General features: G+C 33.5%; 1 protein-coding gene across 1 annotated transcript in view; it reads left to right on the forward strand.

The window, feature by feature from the left end:
- The first annotated feature begins 767 nt into the window (after window positions 1-767).
- Window positions 768-18,836, forward strand: part of LOC116431075 (uncharacterized) — an 84,024-nt gene continuing 65,955 nt past the window's right edge. The window contains exon 1 of the mRNA XM_031986039.2: window positions 768-984. The gene's annotated coding sequence lies outside the window, so the exon portion shown is untranslated. The remainder of the gene's footprint in view (window positions 985-18,836) is intronic.

The following is an 18,836-nucleotide window of genomic DNA, read 5'->3' on the forward strand; positions in this document are numbered from 1 at the left end:
CTGCGAATGGAACCAGGAAAGTGTCTTGACAAATCCATGTGTCTCCATCACCCCTTAGACCTTCGTAAATATTGAAAAATATAATGCCGACATTACCGACAATAGATTTGGGTCCCCGGGGCCAGTTGGCGCTGATGTGTAGGAAGGTCGCAACCCTCAACTCACTTGTTTCATGGGTGTCTCATAGGAAAAAACAAAGAAACATGAAATGCTGTTTCGTATTAAGATTTTACTGTTATATATATATATATAAAGATAATAATAACTATTGTGTGTATCCAGTTCTCTCTGGTTTAATTAGAAAGCTTAACATAAGTATAAATCGGGATGCAATGATAGACCTTCCCCAAACCCAACGTTGTTCAGGCCAGTAGCAGCGTGAGTATACACGTGTATCCTTAACGAAAATATTCAAATGAAAAGCAGGAAAGAAACATTAGCATCGTATACCCCCGTATCTACTATTTTCAGAATTATTTGTCAGAATGTTGGAACGGGAGCAAACATCAAATGTAGAATAAAATGTAATAATTCGGTTTTCTCTTGCAACTAACTTCCCGGTCAAGATAAAGGGTCGAAACTTGCTAGACTGACTGTTTCTGAAGAAATTATCGAATGGTCCAGCATTAGGTTAATGTAGAGCAAGGACAGTTTTGTAAGATGTCGTGTGAATGTACCGTGTACGTACCGGGGTCCACGTGATCGTCGCGTCGGTGTGACCGTACCTTTACCGAGAGTCGAGTGGGTGGCTCGAAGGGTGGTTTATCGATTAGGATACTAACGTCCGGAGGCGCAGTACTCGCGGAACCACCACCCCGTTGAAACAATCTCACGGTGCGGGATTCTCGGTTCGTAGTGGAATTCTTCTCATCAAGAAGCCCGATGTTCCGTTATTCGTGAAAATCAATTCTTCTGACGCTGTTCATTTTACGTGGTGAAGCAACACGAAATTTCACGGAGGTTCTACGAAAGCTAGGAAGCAAAGTAAGTTGCTCGATTATTGCCATTCTATTTTTCGTCCCAGATTTGCGCGATATCATCAGATAATCATCGGCAAGGGAATAATTCAATTTTAAAAAAGAACAATTTACACGAACCAGTAATACATTCTCATTCAGCCCTCCTATTTCACTGAGGTGAAACTACTGAATCAACAACAAATGATGTAAATACGATCAGCGCCGTGAAATCAGATCAAGTGTTATTTCGTATAATTATTGAGAATGGCACTTGAAATTTATGTAAACAACCTTCTTTCTCACAAATTATGGTGACCATATTTATAAATATTTCATTCGTGTACAAAAATATTGCAATATTATAATGAACTTCAAAGCTTTTATACATCTAAGAAATGAATTGCTCCTATTAAAGTTTCCTCGAATCCAGTGTATAAAAAGGCGATTAACAATTATCATAGTTGTTTCGATGTAATTGTTAAGACGAATTATACATACATACGCAAGCTACTGTTCAACAGCCTGAAGTGACCCATTTATCGATTTTCGAAATGTTAACGAATCGTTTCCAACATTGTTCTCGTTGCATTCATTTAACATGAATTTTGGCTGATCTTATTTACTCTTATAATGAAAAGTCTATACTGTGCGATGAGGAAATATACGAAAGCATCCATGTTGAAAGCGGAGTGTTCTCAACGATTGCAATAGTGCACTTGACCGTAAAAAAAGTTTATCCACCCCTCGGTTTTTCGTATAAACTCTACAACATTATTTTGTCGTTAACATAAAATGTTAGAGAATTTTGAAGTTTGAATTATTTGTAACAAAAAAAATCGCCAATTCCAGCTTGATAATTAAAATAGAACTCAGGGAAGGAGCGAATCGATATCTTTATAGAATTGTAAAATATCGGCAGGAGTGTATTAAATCTACAGAACAAACTGGAGAAGCAAAGCAAAGGGGTACACTGACCCGATTACCGGATTCGTGGACGTAGATATAGCTGTGTTGTTGGGACAGAGCCAGGCAAAGTTGTGACCGCATTTAGGAAAACTGGTATCCTTGAGTATGAGGAATTTTTCGCCGAGAGTATGTCTATAAATCAAAAAGATTCCACGTTGCCGATGATTTTGATGTTCTATAAGAATCGATAAATCACCAGTTTGTTATTTGGTGTTGACTGGATTTGAGTTGAACGCCTTGCTCGTTTTAAAATCCGATTTCTGTTGTAAGAAAGTGACACGCGACACGAAAAAGTGAATAGAAGTGCGTTTGAGGGAAACAAATGATTGTTGCAGAATATATTAGAAAATTGTACACATGATAAAACCGTTCGACTTGGAACATTGGTCAGACTAAATTTTGTCGAGGTAAATAGTGCATTAATGGCAAGGCGCGCTTATGTTCACACTGCGCATGGAACCTTTCTGTGCAATGGTATGTTCCGTGAAAGGGTGAACCACCTCGTGCCACCTTCCATGAAACCGACTTGCATGTAACATGCAAAGTCACATATTAACATAAATATGAGCCACTTTCTTTTATCGTACAGAGTACACTCTCATTATTTTTTCAATCGGACAGTTGGTAAAATTCTGTAACGGAAAAGGTGCTGTTGACCCTCCTCAATAATTTGTTAATTATCTTGAAAAAATCGTGTTGGTATAAGCCCGTACAACTCGATCTTTTCCCCTAGGGAAAATATCCTTTTCTTAACGAAGAAATCTGATAATTAACAGATCAGATTATAATATGTTCAATTCATTTGATAGAAATAATATTAATTAGTAAAATTCATAAAATTAATTATTAACCATTCTTTAATTAGTTATTATGTCACATTAATATATTAAATGTACGAACAATTTTAAATATTGACTTCCGTTTAGTTATACATTACATAATACGAAAATTTAATCACTCTTAAGAAATATACCATAAAGAAGGTTTCTAACTTAATACCTTTTTTTCACTCAATTTTACTCAGTACTCTCACTTCTTTTCAACTGTCTAATACTATTTATTCTTTGTTAATAATCGTCCTATTGTATCATTGTTAAAAGGATTCCTTAATTAAGGGCGGATTGTCTTTTTTTTTTGTCAAAAAATCGGTTTTTGTTTTTTACAGAATCTTGTAGTAGAATCTCTTTAAGAATGTCTCTGCAAAATTTGAAGTTAAAATTCTGAATATTTTCAAAGTTATGGACTTTTGAAGCAAGGTATGTGCTTGGCGGCAAAGTGATCGAGCGATCGAGACTCCCAGAATCTATGGCACTGTTGTAAAACGTTTATGTTATTAGAGTCGTAGTTTCCTGATAGCCAAGTTCAAATTTATTTGCAGTGACCTTAGCATAATTAGATTTTATATTCAAGAAAAATGAATGTGAAGGCCATGTAGAAAAACGTATGGGATCGCAACTAAGAAACATAAAGAAGACCAAGAAACTCAGAAGAAAAAAATTAACTGATAAGTTAATTAAACAATTAACATTTTACTGTGGTTTTGCTGTTAGAATACATTCATATTCTATTACATATTATCATATTGTCTGATAGTTGGTGTAAGTGGCGTAAAGCTGAAGCTGAGGGTATTCTTAAAGATTTTGACCACGTGCCACCACTTTATGAAGACGTCGCAAAAGAAGTAAAATTACTTTATGAAGATTTATCTTCAATAGAATTAATAAAAAGTTGTTTAGGTGGTGAAACTCAAAATAACAATGAGAGTTAGAATTCGATGCTCTGGCGACTTGCTCCCAAACATTTTCATTGTTACTAAAAACTATTGAAATTTCATCATTTATTGCAGCAGGCATTCTTAATGAAGGCTGCAATACAATTTTAAAAATCGTAGACGATATTGGTATCGTTATTGGAGAACAATGTAACAGTTTCGCCACGACTAGTGATGAATGGCGATTACAAAGATCGGCGAGACGAAGCCTTAAAGCAACCAAAAAAGGCCTGTACAGAGGCTAGAATGGAAAATTTATTAACAAAAAATCAATTCGACGAGTAAGAGGAAGGAATAATATACGGTCCTGGAATAGCTGATTAGTTGCAGCAAATATCTGATATTTGTTCAGTAACTGCACTACAAATTTTAAACACATTTTTCTCGCAACCACGTTTTCGTAGCCGGTTGACATGATTTAGAAAAAAGTATTGGATCAATCAACTTGAAATTTTAACTGTATGTAAAGGAAGGTTCCCTTTATCGTTTGATCTATAGGCAAGGCGATACACCTATAGATTTTTTTTAATTATCAAACGTTCGGGTAATTTTTTGCGAACATTTAAGTTTAAACTGTTACCATTTCTTGACAAATAATTTTTTTTATTCATTGTAGATCAAACGATAACTATATGTATATAAAATAAAATCTCATTTGAATTTTTGAATTCTTATAAACTGGAGGGCAGATATCATGCCAACCGTTAATGAAGCAATTGCGCGGAGGGTCCTACTTCGTGGGCAATTCAAACTGTATTTTTAAGTGAACTGAACTAAATAATGAAAATCCAACAAACACATATACAAAATTTCAAATTAATCAACGTTACACTTTTGCTAATAAAAAATTCTAAAATATCGCTACTTTTGACCAAGAAAAAAGGCAATCCCCCCTTAAACATTTATAATCTGAACCTTTTCATCAGATTATTTTGCATAATCATTCCATTGTAAATCTTAATATTTTTTCGATAGGAAGTTACGTTCTTACCGTTTACAAAATCGAATAACTAAATCAACAACATAACACGGGCCTCTTAAGGTTATTGAACTGATTTGACATTGAAATTACCATGTCAGTCAAAGCAATCAGACTTTTAAACTCTTTGTTATAAAATCAGTGAAATCTGCGAAGTGTTTTAACCTGTAATTATTAAATAAATTTACTCATTTATGTACATCCTACATCCTACAGTATAATTGCGTTAAATGTCAAAAAACGTATTTTTATTATTCTATAACGAAATGAAAACCACGGAAAAATATACGTATGCATGTCGAAAGTGTTGTAATGAAATCGTGGATTGAAACTATGTAGATAGATATAAGGCTAACAGAAACAGAGATAGAGACATTATCCACGCAGTTTCTACCTATAGCTGTAAATACAGAATCATATGCTAAATCATGATTTATATGGAACAATACATTAACATTTAGCATCTCTTCATTATTGCGAATACACGATGTTCATCGAAAAACTACGACAGTCCTTCACTATCGCTACTTCAAGGATTATCGAAGTTGACTATACTTTATCTGCTACTCGATTGAATATGACCTTTTTTCTTGTCTATCTCGTACATTACATACTGTCTGTACATTCGATTTTATACGTTTCACAATCAAGTTAACATTACCGCTCTACAAGTTCATCAAGATCGAAGAGAAACAAACATCCATGTCTCCCTAACATATACAGATCAAGATTCATAAGTATTGATGTCAATAAATGCTATTAAAATTGATACCTACATAGCTCATTCCTAATTATCTTACTTGTAAAGATATCTCTACGAAGAATGCATATGTCTGTAAGCAGTTTAATAGCAACATAACATAGTGTAGAAGGAATTCCTTTATGTTATCACGGGTTCTGTTACATTTCAAGGGAATCGGAAATTTCAGTAACCTCAGTTTCAGTTCCGAATGCTGCATATGCACAAAATCTGTAGTTCAGTAATACGATTTTCACTTTGCACAAGTAAATACTTCGTCTCGAGTTGATTTGCTGGACAATATGCCTTTTGAGCGTTTCAATTATTAATACACATTCAACTGAAACGTACAAGAAGCAGAACATTTTACTGTTTTCGCAGTACGCGCATCATAGTAATTCAGTGGTACCCCTTTTCTTTTTTGCGGGACTGGTGAGAATTCCGGTGAGTTGTTGGCAGAACACCAAGTTAGTTGTGTATCTATAGCCGTTCCTCTCTCCTCGGTTCACATGCAGTTGCAGCCATGACACTAGGAATCAGGCCACTGTCCCAGTTTACGCCTTTCCGAGCAATAAAGGTTACCCCTTTGCCGTGCACGTAACCTACTCGTTGCAAGCTTCTACGATTCTGTTATAGAAATCAAGACATCAATGCATTTAACAATGGTAGAGGCAAAATCGAGATATGATGCGACAATTACTGGTCTTTGCTTTTGTTGCATATGGTGTCCGGTTTTTGGTCGACACTAGAACGCTATCTTCGATAAAGTGGCTTTAACGGGACGACCTTAGAAGCTTTAAATGCAATACGTTTTTTATTAGACGTTCAGTTAGTGTTCTTCAAAAGTGCTCTTACTGTTTGTTTCCAGTACTCTCCAGTATTGTAGAAACAAAAATGTAAAAGATTAATAAACCGGGAGTTTAATGGAAAAGTAATGAAACATTTCATTAGTGTCGTAGAAATGCGTAAAACGAAGATCTAGGATATTCAACTTCATAATTTCTTTTTACCTGTATGAACTACAGATTACGCTCAGAATTTGTGTGCAGTTGAATACCCTGCTTGTATAACGCCATGATTATACAAGCCACAGATACAGTTGGATCGCGTGTCATTCATCTTTCGTCCTTCGTGAGCGTGTTACGTTCGTGAGCACGCGAGATCGAGTTTATCATGAACACGTGCAGAATTATTCTTCTATAAGATTAACGATGAAATAAGGGGCCTCGGTTTCTTATTCGGCACATCGTGCAGACTGCTGCAGTCTCGAAAAGATACAAAAATAGATAACCTATTTGAATGCAACCCTTTATTTTAATTTCAAATGTTATTGAAATCATTTTTATATAGATAAAAACAAAAACCTAAGATCATAAAATATGCACGTTAATTCGAAAAAAAGCAGTGGAGAAACTAAAACGGATACGTAAATATTAGAGCAATACTTTCATCGCCATGTACACAAAACAATTGTTTAATGAACTTATTAATAATTAACATTAGTCAGGTTATTTGAAACTGCGGCAAATCGTTTGGACGTGACTTGGGATTATGCTTTAACTACGAAAAGTTAGTACTGTGTTACCGTTTTATTTCTGAAAAATAATGTTGTCTGTATGTAGGTACTATCAAACAAATAATGTTAGTCACTTCTTCTTAGAAATGAAACTTTTCGAAAGAAAAGACAGTGGTTGTATTGAACATTTTTTTAACAACACTCCATTGACCCATTAACACATGGTCGTCAAGAAGAAATGAATGAATTCAATTTATTTACTGTCTAAGTTTCAAACAATTTAAAAGTTCGATCTTAATAAAATTGTAAGCGTAATGTATACATTCAATATTTGCCTACAGTTATCCTAACGTTTCGTAATTATGTGTGAATGTAATTGTGACATATTTCTACTTAAAGACTGCTCATGAAATATTTATAAAAACTCTGCGAAATGATCCAGACATCGTTTTTTATAACATGTATGTATTATTAATTCGAAGAACTGTTTTATCATACAAATACTTCAGCAAGTATTTATTAATTATAGAATAAATGGATTTTCACTGTATTCCATGAAAACGATACTCACGGAAAAAGATTTTCATTCCAACGTATTTTCCTTTCTCGGAAGAGGAATTTCAACTTTCTCATTTTAATATTTAAATACAGAATACGAGTTTTATTCCATAAAGTATCAGCTCACTAGAATGGAAGTAAATCTACCATCTCTAATTTTAATGAATCGAATTGAATTACATATTCTATACGTATTACAATATTATTCATTTTGACGTTGCAATTTGTGAAGAAAATCAAACAGGACGCCAAACTCAGCTCTATTATAATTTTCTACTAATGCTGTTGTACTCCGTGCAAACTCGGCGGTTCGATATCAAGTGCAACGGCCATCAGCCCCCAAGAGCGAATCTAGGTCACTAGCACCAGTATTTTCACCACCATCATTAATATCATTGCTGTCGCTACTATTATCGCAAATGATTGAATATTAACATTGTTGCAGTTGTTACATGATATATAAAATGATTTTTCATTATTGACAACCAATTGTTACCAAATGTTGCGTATGTTCTTTGATCATGTGGTACAAAAGATGCATGTATCAAGCTTTTATCGTCATACGATAGGAAATTCTAAAACGAATAATAACGGTGTGTCGATAAAATTATTGGGAAACAAAAATACGATAGGTACATATAATCTTAATATCAGTCTTATTGTCAAATGATGGACTATGCAACTACAAATGTTTAAAAATCAGTTTAGGCATATTTTTTCATCGTTACGGTAGTAATATTAGTACCGTTTTAAATTTTAATGAAATTGTTTGTTTTATCATTTTTTATATATTTGCAATTGATACAAATGCAAAAAATTCTTAATATAATTATTATACATAGCTAAAAAGGATTTTTGGAATCTTTCTTGTATCTTATGTTTTTGTCTTCATTATATCACAAGAAGTAGTAACAAATGCATATTCATTTCTAATATTGAAAGCTGTTCTAGTGTACTAAGTTTCGATATCAATCGATGCAATTTTAAACCTACGTTAAATGCTTGTTGTTCAATCTTTGTTTCCATTTTTCTATTCAATTTGTACAGTAGAAACAACTATGAAATTTTATGATTCTATTGTGAACCCACATAATGATAATTATTTCTACACGTTTGTAATGCATCAGACATCCAATGACGAATATAAAGCCGAACCTTGACCTCGATTACTATCGCCATCCGTATATTGAAGATGTGAATAATTCTAATAATCTTTGCATATATCTATCAGTAGAAATATTTAAATAATTTACACTTTGTTAGCGAATTTAGAAGAAATATATAAAACATAGTTATACTCTACTACTAAGGGCTATAACAGTTACAATAAACATAATTCAAGTTTACATAACAGCATAGCTTTAAATTTTATTTAATTAAAACAGGTAGTATATTTCGTCGAATACAAATACACGTTTCACAGAGGTTTATAAGAAACATCATTCTCAAAAACTGCCTTTAAACCGTACATGTTAGACAGGTTTTCACAAAAAATTGTGATTTAGTGGATGTGTCCAAGACGTGTTTTAACGATTCATTTCATATAATCCTTCTGCGGGGAAATATACGAATACTCTAATTTGTACGTCTTTCGTAACGAAAGTAAGCATAGTAACCCTCCTTTACCGTTTACGCTCACAATCTACTATGTTTTTAATGCCTAATTTATTAGCGGGTATAGTAATTACAGAATGTCTACATCTTATCGATAAAAATTTTCCGATAACCACGTACACTTAAACGATTAATATTTTTCTTGGTATGTGAACTCGCATTGTTTAATGTGTCTTTCCAACTGCTGAAATACTATAAGAAGATGTTCATATACTCGAGACCGGTAATGTAGTCCTACGTCATTTTTACTTTTTTTAGATAAAATGCTAGTAACGTAGTCTCACACCATTGTATATTTTTTAAAAGAATACCGATCACATAATTCTACGTCATTTGCGAAATATGTAGTTAAGTATTGACAACATAATTCTAGCACATATTTTTCATATTCATACACACTTGAACAGCAGACTCTAGCTGTATTCAATTATAGACTTTGGGAAATTGTAGGTGGTCGTGAATGTATTAATATAATTTATTGCATTTCGGTTTGTTGAGCTTTAAATTTTAAGGCATTATCTATATGTTTATGTTTGTTTACAAAATTTGTAATAAACTCTTTGATTGCATGAATATATTTGTTATTTGTTAGACTTTATTAATGTCTCGATGCTTTTTATCGTTATTCTATACTTCCAAATCGCATAACGTTGTTTTACTATTTAATGCTAATTATTCTAACAAGCGATATATAATATACTGATAACCATTTATAACACTGATTACTTGCCAATTTGGATGACCTTGAAATACGTTGTCAAAGTCATCATTCTGAACAACTTTTTTTTATACGTGTTACCGCCATTCGGCCTTAATTTTCCAGATATTCGCAAAAATGTGTCCGAGAATGGGGAGTTTTCATACTTATTTACAAACAGATTAACCCTCATATGACCTTGATTTTAGCATATATTAAGCTCATTGTTCTGTACACCCAGGAATTTAAGCTTTTTAGCAATGAGTATTGGTTCAATATATATCCGTAGGACTTATTGGAGTGGTCTAACAACTCTTTACAATTCTCTGTCTCTCTGTAAATTCGCTTCGCACGCACGATCTATCTCACATCGTTGCTCTTCACAGTCTGCCGCGATCTCGGCAGTCTCCTAGCAACGCGTAGTCTATGGAAAACAAATCGTTGGCAATGCATAGCGACGGTTTCACGATGATCGCTTGACTTATATTTCATTTACAATCTTCGTTTACATACGCGAATCAGTCAATAACAAAAGCGGCCGAAACCAAGGCGCCAACGTTCATCGCGAGTGGACGTGTATCCTTGCCATACTTGTCCTTTCAGTTCGACAAGTTACCAAACGTCGTTGGAAGACAGTACATATATTTATTTGTATTGTCTGACCTTGTTTCAGAGTGAAAGTTGTTTTTGTATTTTAGCAATTGATCATCTGTCTTCAGAGAAACCACTCCAAATGATCACGTAGGCTCAAATACAAGATTTTCGACACGTCGCCAGTTATCTTCTAACGATTATGTTCTCTGTCCTATTTCGATTCGCTGATTGTTGACCGGTTTCGCCTGAATAATACGCTCTCGGAGTATGTTGACCTTATCTACGTTTGTACCAGATAGATCTTTATTTTCAATCTCACAGCCAAGAGAAGACGCAGTTACATCGGCATTCGGCATTCCATAATTTAGTGATGCAACGGACATGCCGCTTGATCTTCTATCACTTCCGAACCGGAAGCTGATCTTAACCGAACCTTCTTGAACATTCTTCTACATTCCAGACCTTTCTTGCAATTTCCCTTTGTTGGGAATCTCTTCGTGTGTGGTCATCGGTCATCTTCACTCTTCATACTTGCCATCTTCACACTACGTTCACACTGCGTTCACATTTGTCTATCTCACGTCACGTTCACACTTGCCTTCCTCACATTACGTCACGTTCACACCTGCCTTCTTACAATTTGTACCCTAGATCCCCCGTCCCTATTCATTCTTTCATTCCATACATTCCATTCACTCCTTACCAGACATTTCGTAAGTTTATCTTAAATTCTACGCGTTAATCCTATCTTTGGTTGTCCCATTCCTTTTATATAGACGTTAGTTTTATTTCCTACCCTATAAACCTCTTTCATCTCTTTCCTTTCTCCATCGCTTTAGTTGCTTTTCCACTTACTACTTCCTCTATCTCAATTCCTCTCTGTGCTTCCCTAGATTCTCATTAGGTGTTCCAGTGTTCCGAATTTGCCCCCCACAAAGATCTCAGCTTCGATTTTCCTATTTTTCACAATACCTGTTCCATCTTTTTATGTTCATGTTGCATCTAGCTTGAACTATTAGCTTTTGACTGTCGTCGTTTCCATCCTTACATAAGTATTCTGGTCGTCCAGCTGTTTTGCTAAATTTATACCTCCCACTGCATTTAGATTCCTGTATTTTCCCATATTGTTTCTGTTTCTGTATTTCTTTGTCTCTGCTTTTAAGTTTCTCTTCCACATCCATTCTTTCCCTTCTCTTCTTCTTTGCCCTTCTCCCTTTTCCTCTTCTTACAGGTATTCTCCGAGAACAATTCTCTCTCCTATTTCTTTCATTTTCTCCTCGAATCTCGAGGCTCTTATCCGCTGCTAGTGTTCACTTTCAATATCTTAAATGTATCTGTTCGGCTTGTATCCTTTTCTTAAATCCCCACAGTTCCACTCCATACATCAGCGCTCCTATCACCAATATCCTAAAACCCGCCTTAAACTTTCTCTCACCTTCCGCCATACTTGATTTCATATAACAGTGGCCCTTCTCACTCTATTCCTTACGTGTCTACCACACCGCCATTTCTTTGAAATATAAATAAAACCACATCACATTTAAATTTAACACTAGAGTTACGAAACCAGTCAATTTGACTCACATTGAATTTTATAAACATTTTTCGGTAAATGTTTTCGACGATTTTGATTAATGCAGTTACGTAAATATGTACCCTAATTGTCTACGTTTAAACCTCTCATTTCCAAGATCTATATGAACGAATATCAATTTTTATAATAACAATAGAACAAACCGTATAGTAAATATCCGTAAATCTAGTGTTAAACAGTTATTTAGGTAATTATTGGGAATCATGTTCACTTTTCCGATTTTGATGATCTTGAAATATTTTCTTGGAGGCATGATTTTAAACAACTTTTCCCTATATTAGAAAAAAGGCAATGTGGCCCCTGGGTAATTTTCAATATTATAACAAACATATCTACCAATTAACGGTGTCTTCATTGCATCTATTAAAATTATATATAGGTAAATAAATTTACTTTATATGATGCATCGTTTCTGTTAATAAAGAACATTCTTTTTTAATAATTTAATACAAAATTAATATAATTATTAATAAATATAACCTCAGAACCGAAAGATTTTTGTCGTCTTGAAAAAAAGTGTTTTCTGCAAATTGTATAAATTAAAGAATCGTGTAGGGGAATATATTTTATAGAAGGTTTGTACAGTCGATATTGATAAGTAAAAATATTTATTGATATTTTCAAATTTAAAATTAAAATTTTCCAAGTCACGGGTGTTACTATATTTGGCACCTGTAGGAAAGTATAATATGACCTTGTAACGGAAAAATTCATTGTTCTATTAAAATTATTTAATCTCTGGCTTTTATTATGTTACGCGGATGTATTTATGGTAATCTATAATATCTAATATCTGATTGAAGTCTTCGAAATTTGGGAATACAAAGCTTTTGAAATTTTGGAATTCGATAATAGTAGTTGGAATGAGTAGAACTGTATTGGGAAATTACCAAAATTTTCCAAATTTAAAACTTTCCAAATTTTCATTTCTTTTTCACATTTTTGAAGTAGCCCAATCTTTTATATAACCATAACTTGTAAAATTTAAAATTCAGTTGAATAAATACAACTATTATATTATATTCTGTTATTTTTTATTACTGTTCAACTAATCTAGCCGTAATGTTAAATGTATTTTTTTTAATGTAACTACATATCATCAGTTATTTAATAAAACAACTAGATATTTCATGGAATAACTAGGTAAAGTTTAAAATAGTGTATTTGTTTCATACTTTAACCAATTCTGTCAGGTCATTGCTAAAATACCTAATTATTTCCAAAAATAACTAAATTACACACTTTAATGATAACGTATGCATAAATACAAAAATTTGTTTTATTTGTTAAGCTTTAATATTAAAATACTACGAAAAATGATTTTTTTATAAAATTTGTCGGGAGGACTTATTTTCCTTTGACTTTCATCTTTTATAACAAGTGACCTTATTAGCTTATGTTCAGTTCGCGCAAAAATTTGAAGCAACTTTTACAGAGAAATATATGAAACTGAGAGGCCTCACTAGTACTTTTTACTCTGTATAGACACTTTACTCAGTATATAGATACTACTGCCGCTCGATCTCAGTTTTCGGAATATAAACAAAAACACTTATAACATTCAGTATATAATAGTTTACATTTCTTTAGGATTTCAGGTAAATTTCGGTTAAATTGAAGTTAGGCTTGACTTGTATTTAGGTTTGGAGTAATTCTGCCGGATGAGTCCCCATCCGATTTGGATGATTCTTGGATATGTTGTAAAATTCGACATTCTAAGCATCCTTTTTTATATACATGACTGGCGCGTACTGGGGCACTTTTGCTGTTTCAGCCGAGCGAAATTAAAGGCAACTGTATATTGACTTTTTCAGTGAAATATGATATTGAAGCGGCCTCGGATGGGTCTAGGAAGGGTGTAACTGGAAAAGATTAGGAGAGAGGGAGCTAGGTGTTTCGTCCGGAGTCTACTAGTTGGACTCGTCAGTAAGGGGCTAGTAGCGGGAAAGGCCTACCAGGGCATATTGGCCCTCTGTTGGTGGATAACCTCCAGGTCTGCCGCCACAGTATATATATATATATATATATAATAATACTCAATCATGAAGTATATAATAAATAAATAAATAAATAAATAGATAGATATTAAATATTGTTAATTATATATACACATGTAAGAAACTGTATATTTACATAGAATGTGTTATATTATATACCATGTAATAAATAATAAAATACAATAGGTACTAACATATTATAAATGCTGAAAGGATTCGTGGCGTGGAATAGAAATACGCTTTAAAAAAGGGAAAATAAATAATATAAGGAAATGAGGAATGAACATTCTTTTTGTATAATGAACACAAGTATTTGCTAAATATGATGATGCTTTTCCTCCATAATTGCCGAAAATAAAAAGAAAACAATATCTACAAAAACGCTGAACCCATTTCGTTTTATTCATTGTACCAACACCGACAATGTTTCGCAAATACCTGAAGAATTAAGCAAAACCGCTAATTACACAAGTACAGTATAGCGAAAAATTGTTCAAAACATCGATTTCTACAACATGTACAAAAACCATCTAGATCGGAGGAAAAGTCCATTTTCGACAAGTTTACCAGGCTTGGTAAAATGAATCAAATAATAACTACAATTTGAAATTGTTAAATTGAACAATAACGAATAACGTGGCGCCGAGGCCCAAAGAAAATGAAAAGTGCTCGAAAGAAAACAAACAAACAATCGTTGCTCGCGTGACAACTTTCGTGTCCTGCTTCTTGTACTTTGTACGTCGAGCGGGAAGCGATGACAGAGAGGAAACAATTCCGATGATTACCGCTGACCCACATCTCGTTCCTCGGATGCGAAACAATGCTTTCGGTTTTTCTCCTTCGTCTCGTTGAAGATAGTCTCCACGGTATTCAAAGAGTCTCTTCTTTTTTTTCACTTCCCATTCGTCGACGCGTATACGCTTCCTAATATTTCTCTTTACTTTCTATTCAGTGACGCGTTCAGTTTCCGTAATCGTTTTCGTTCAAAGAAAAAAAAACAATCGTTCAAAACTATAAATGCATCAAATTTGTATTCTTCCAAAAATCTATGTAGTGTTATCGCTCTTACATTTCATCTAGCAAGCTTTTCGACTCTTTTTTTTAAGAGCGGACTCGAACATATGAATTGACTTTCGAAATTGAAATTCTGTCCGTGATATTTTTATTTTATCGTACAGGAGAACCCGCGTATGCAATTGCTACAACGACGGACCAATTACACGATCGAAGATATCATTATTGAAATTATCCGATCAAAAATCTTCCTCATCGTCGCTGTATTCGTATTCCTCTACAATCCTTGTTATCTCGGTGCCGTGTTCTTGTAGTTCGTTTTCCAACAAATACGTTTCACTTTCCATAAACTCGGCAAACTTAGAAAAACGCAAATTTCAATGAAAACATTTGCGATAGTAGTCGAACGTTTAGTGCCGTTCATTTCTTCTCGCATAATAATCTTATAGAAGTAGTGAATCTCAGAACGATCTTCCAAGAATTTCATTCTGAGCTGGAGCAGTATTGTTTGAGCTTGATCAGTGCTTTGTTCGTTTCTCTTACACTTTCTTTGTATTAATAATTTTTTCCTGATTGCAGACACAGGCATACGTGTAACATGCGCGCTATTTCTCTAGAAATAACTAATGTAATTATTACAATCATCGATATCCATATCGTCACAATACCAGTATCGTAACCAACATTACCGCTACTATATTAATATCAATATCAATATCAATATCAATTACATTACTACTAGTACTATTGCTACTCTTTGAAATCGTGAACTTCTCCACATTTTCCAATGAAAACTATACAGTATAGAGTTACGCCGCAGGTACATTTACTTCCGCTTTACTTTCACTGCTATTCGCGATCAAATAAGATATTGCACCCAAAGATAGTATAATGGTAATTTATTGAAAATAACAACGATATAAAATCTAATACACAAAGTGTAATTAGGTACAATAACGATAAATAACATTTCAATACGATTATTGGAAATTAAGTAAAATCGTGCCTGTACAACTGTACGATCGTTAAGCGATCGGAAGGTCAGTAGGAAACGGACCACGGTACCGTTCGGAGTCGTGTTTCACATCTGTCTTCTTTCAAAAATAAATAAACAGAACAGTTAACGGATTAAATAATACTTTAGGAAAGTGTCGTAGGTAATATACGTAGCAAGTATTGTTTGGAGATTCATAGAGGCCGAACGTATTTCGCACGCATTCTGTCTTGTCCTGTTCTAAAAGTCAACATTTTTGGAGTTTCAATCAGTATTAAAGATGTCCACATCTAATTCTACTTCTTCTGTTATAACTTGCAAAAGATGCATTAAAACCCGGACTAAATTCAAATTTTTAACCTTCTTGAAAATTCATGAAATGTTTACCACATATTCTTAAATGTATATAATAATTGGTGATATGCTTAAAATTAGCGAAAGGTTATCCAAAATTGATTGATAAAGTTTCGAATATGGGGAAAGATGACTGTTCCAGAACAATGCTACTTTCTTTGAAATCGGTGTACTTTGGTTTACTATATTTTGATTGCAGACAGAGTTATCTCGAATCTAACTATACAGCATTAAAGAGCATCCTCTTATCTATATGTACGTGTAATTTTAATGACATAGGCCTGTTAAAATCCTTTAAAAACTACCTTCTTTGTATTTGTTTGAGCTTATTGAAGATATCTGAATAAAAAATTTGTATAACAACTTGCAACGCTAGAAGTTATAGCGGTATATTTTACTTAATGTGTAAAAATTCGATAACGACACATGGGATAAAGACCGAGAACTTTTAATAAATATTATGCACTTAAAATTCTGGATGTAATTGTGGATGTACTTAAAAATAGAACATATTTCAAATGAACTTCAGTTCCAAGTTCCAAATTCGCTTTCCTCAGTTTTCAATACCTTCTTGCTGCCTTGTATGACCTTTATAAATAGTTTCTAGAATCGCTAACATTTCATTATTTCACTGACATTTCTCTAATAATACTGATAATGCATATGCTATAAATCGATATATATTTCCCATTTTGAGAATCTGTAAAGATTCAAAATTGGTCCAGGACGTCCAAACATATCGAAATGAATGAAAATTGTATCTTTCGTTAATAATAACTCTTTAACTATTGAGTTTTAAGGATATATTTTTATACCAGATTTTACTTAAAATTACATTTTGAATCAATTAGAAAAATATCATTTTCTTAAGGTGAAACACCCCCCCCCCCCCTCTAAAAGGTGGTTTCCCATCTTACTAAAAAAATAATGCCAGAATCAGATACTGCGACCCCAAAAACCTCAGAAACAGGTTATTTTGTAAATATTGATGTAAAAATAACAGAAGACTGCCAAGACTGGTCACCCTTGATCAAATGGGAAATTTAGTGATTGTGAAATTACTACATCAGTTTTTACAGCGAATGAGGAAATAATAATACAAAAACAGTACGGATCCATTGAATAAAACACAGATGTCAACCCTGTATAACTTTTTCAACACTGAATTCAGGAAATTTGGTGAGAGATTGACATCTATAATAACGTCAAAAATTCAAAAGGAACTGGAAATTATTCACAGCGCATATAAACAAGAGATAATCAAAATCAACAATAAACCATCTTCTCTAATATCCCAAATCGATTGAAGATAAAATAGCTAGAATTCAATCCGAAAACTTAAATAGTTCAAATAAACTGGTTAATACATGAGATGTTATATCAGAGCTAGATGAAAGAAGTGCAAGATTCAACAATTTGATACATTGTAATATAAAAGAATCCAACAGCTCTGCCGAAACATCCATATCGAGAACTACATCTTCTGACTGTTCTACAGTCATTAACTTTTTATATAAAATTATGCTGGACAACTATGATACCATAAAAGGTAGTACACTTGGTGAAAGGATCTCAAACGAAGATAGACTGATTAAAGTTACTCTTCCACCTATTATCTTAGCGTTGAATTTGACTAAGAGGAAAAATAACTATGAAGGACTCATTAAAATTTCAATGGAACAAACTGAGCGACAGAGGAATTATTTTCTTGATTTAAGAAATCAACTAATACCTGTCAACGATCCAGACCTTATATTCGTTACAGAAATGAAGTGTCGAAAATAATTTATAAAACTACTGCTGAGAGAACAAAAAACGACGTCGCCTGTTTACATATTTCCCGAGAACATAAGATGTCTTCGTATATACCAAACTTAACGAATTGTCACTTTCCCTATTATTGTAGTGTTACAGTTTTGATATTATTGTGCTAGTGGAGATATGGTTAAACGTTGCCACTTCAACCGCCGAACTACCTTTCAATAGCTATTTTGTTTACAGATGTGACAGAAACCCAGCGAATAGTTCCTTCTCGAGAGGTAGTGGGTATTAATAGCTGTTAAAGATGATTTTAAATCGTCTTTACTTATCACTTCAATAAACACTGCAGAACACCTTTTTGTTAAAATTCAACAAAGTGATAAAACTGTAATTACATTGTGGAACAAATTTGAACTATTTTTGTGTCTTGCAATAATCACTAGGTGATTCTTATACCGTTCATTGCCCTAAATACGAATCCGAAAACCAAATTGCTGGGTCACGTCCAGTTTTCGAAAGAAATGGGTTTTTGTAAAAACGATCGAATTTCTCAGAGAAACAAGTGTCACGTGAAAACTAAAAATGATAGGGAGGTAAAATTTATCGTAAAAAATAGAGGAGAGTTGCCCGAATATGTAGCTATAAAAATTTTGAATATTGTGTGTCATTAAATGTTTCTAAACGATGATCAAAGTTAAAAAAATTAAAAAGTACTTTGTACGCACTTCT

This window comes from Nomia melanderi, chromosome 1 (genome assembly GCF_051020985.1).
Source record: "Nomia melanderi isolate GNS246 chromosome 1, iyNomMela1, whole genome shotgun sequence".
NCBI lineage: Eukaryota > Metazoa > Arthropoda > Insecta > Hymenoptera > Halictidae > Nomia > Nomia melanderi.